The 3039-nt window shown below is 39.8% G+C and overlaps 1 pseudogene; it reads right to left on the bottom strand.

Moving 5' to 3' along the window:
• Nucleotides 1–1051: 1051 nt before the first annotated feature.
• LOC129506574 (olfactory receptor 51F2-like) lies at nt 1052–2010 on the bottom strand (annotated as a pseudogene).
• Nucleotides 2011–3039: the final 1029 nt, after the last annotated feature.

Consider the following 3039-nt stretch of genomic DNA (forward strand, 5'->3'; position numbering starts at 1 on the left):
TAATCATGGTATGATTTGTCTTCCTATCTAGAGATGATTAACATACCGACTTTAACATTCCTTGAAGAGAAAGTCCAAATAAAGCATTGCATATCCAACCAGATTAAAATATCTCTGTATTTGGTTCCTGGTACTCTTGAATCTTCAAAGAAAAACTATTTTGAGTTGATATTTACCAAAACCAAAAACAGACTTAATAAGTGTTAAGCATGACATTAGTACTTCTGAAAAAAACATACAGATTGGAGTTGAATTAAGCAGAATCATTTTTCACAAAATGCTTGTGCTATAAATCTTCCCCGAAGAGTTGGGGGAAAGTAAGTATATCTGACCAAAAAAGGTTAGGTTGATGACAAAGCAGTAAAACACGTATTGATGATGATACTACCAATTATATTAAAGGTCAGGGAGAGCAGAAGGCCAAGAGGAAAATTAAGAATATCTGGAACAATCCTAAAACCATAGAGAATGTGCAGATTTAGATGATAAAATTCAGTGATTTGCAATCAATACACTTTTTATTCCCCTCTTCAAAAAAAAAATTCCACATATGAAACTGAAACTGGCTCACTGGTGTCTAGGTCACTGAAAATATTTCATCCTAAATGTGTAAATGTTAATAATATTGTGGCTATTGAGGAAAGAGAGAGAGAGAGAAAGAGAGAACTCATAGCTTATACTTAAAGCTAAAATGATCTTTTGGAATTCTTTCAGCTCAGGCATGAGTCAACATTTTAACTTCTCTGGATGGCATTGTACTTACCTACACAATGACCAGAATTGGAAAATTCAAATTTCTAGTCCAAAATTCAATCTACTTTATTTTTTTTATTTATTTATGATAGTCACAGAGAGAGAGAGAGAGAGAGAGAGAGACAGGCAGAGGGAGAAGCAGGCTCCATGCACCGGGAGCCCGACGTGGGATTCGATCCCCGGTCTCCAGGATCGCGCCCTGGGCCAAAGGCAGGCGCTAAACCGATGCGCCACCCAGGGATCCCTCAATCTACTTTAAATCCAAAACAAATTTCAAGCTTTTGAAAGTAGACTCCATCTATTTCTTTGTTGTACTGGGATGGAGAGCTTTGAACACAGCCCTGCGTATCTGTTAGTCTTCATGCTATAGAGGATGGAGTTCAACACAGGGGGATTAGCAGGTAAGCGCAGGCAATAAGAGTACATATATAAGGTGGGGCCCATTTCCCAAACCTGTGAACAAAGGACAGTCTAATCAATGGAATACAGAATACAGCAACAGCCTCAATATGTGAGATGCATATGCTGAAGGCTTTCTTCCTCTCTTCTGGAGATGCAATGCTGAGGACATCCTTAAAGATTAAAACATAAGAAAAAATAAAGAAGATGGAGTTCACTCCAGCAATGGTAATCAGGGCTGTCAACCCAACTACGCTATTGATCCTGGCATCTGTGCATGAGAGCTTCATCATATCAGGGTGGAAGCAGTAGGAGTGGTGGAGCACGTGGCTGTGGCAGAAGGACAATCATTTGAGAAGCAACACCATAGGAGTCAGTATTAGTGTCCCCCTGGTGATGACTGCTACTCCAACCTGTGCTATTTTAAGGTCAGTTAAGATAGAAGGATATCTAAGAGGACTAGAGATGGCCACAAAATGATCAAAGGCCATGATCAACAGCACTGAGGATTCCATGACAGTGAAGTGTTGAATGAAAAATATCTGTGACAAGCAGGCATTAAAGCTGATCTCCCTGGCATCGAACCCCAATATACCCAACATAGTGACCAGGGTGGATATGGATAGGCCAAGGGGTAGACAGCATGGAGAGGAAATCATACATGGGTTCATGGAGGCTGGGCTGAGTGACAATGGCAAAGAAGATCAGACTGTTTCCCAAGAGGGTGGTTATGTAGAGAAAGCAGGAGGGAATGGAGATCCAGATGTGGAAGGCTTCCAGGCTGGGAACACCAGTTAGCAGGAAAATGATAGAAGAGGATATTATATGATATGATATGATATTCTGAAAGTTTGGCATGTTGAACTCAAACTGCTGAATCTTAAACTCAATATCCTGCAATGATAAACTTTATTTTTAAAAATATTTTATTTATTTATTCATGAGAGATACAGAGAGAGAGAGAGAGAGAGAGAGGCAGAGACACAGGCAGAGGGAGAAACAGGCTCCATGCAGGAAGCCTGATGTGGGACTCGATCCCAGGACTCCAGGATCACGCCCTGAGCTGAAGGCAGATGCTTAACCACTGAGCCACCCAGGTAACCCACTATATTTCTTTATAATGAATTCAACCTGAAAGTAATTATTTCACTAGGTAACTATTTATAAAACCAACCTCTGTATTATAGAGTTTATGAATATTGGTTAAACAATAAAGGAAGAAAACTAAAATCACATCTAATAAAGAAGAAAACAGGAAATGAACAATTATGTGAGGGCACAGAATTTATATATAAACAAATCTAACAATGACCATTTTATTTTAATTCATTGTTAAGTAGCTTGCACCCATCACTTCCTCGCTTTACATAGTAGGCAGTCAATAAATATTTTTTGAAATGTGTATATTGAGTTGTATGAAATCATAGATGAACAACAAACAAACTATATGCAGGGATTCTGATAACTGTATCAGTAAAGTAAACTAGCTTTGGGGGCCCAAAAACAATGCTCTCCTCTTTTCCTGGACACCTCCATTCAAGCAGGTTGAATATCTCCAGGCATAATAAATAAACTACATTTGCTGAGTGCCTACTCTTAGTAGCTTGTATGGGGGATCCCTGGGTGGCGCAGCAGTTTAGCGCCTGCCTTTGGCCCAGGGCGTGATCCTGGAGACCCGGGATCGAATCCCACGTCAGGCTCCCGGTGCATGGAGCCTGCTTCTCCCTCTGCCTGTGTCTCTGCCTCTCTCTCTCTCACTGTGTGCCTATCATAAATAAATAAAAAAATTTTAAAAAAATATCTTGTATGGATACAGTTTATTTGTAGTGTCATAACTTGAACTGTATCTATGTAACTTTCATACCACATAACGAGTAAGCCATAAGG

The sequence above is a fragment of the Nyctereutes procyonoides genome, unplaced genomic scaffold, assembly GCF_905146905.1.
Source record: "Nyctereutes procyonoides isolate TBG_1078 unplaced genomic scaffold, NYPRO_anot_genome, whole genome shotgun sequence".
Taxonomy (NCBI): Eukaryota; Metazoa; Chordata; class Mammalia; order Carnivora; family Canidae; genus Nyctereutes; species Nyctereutes procyonoides.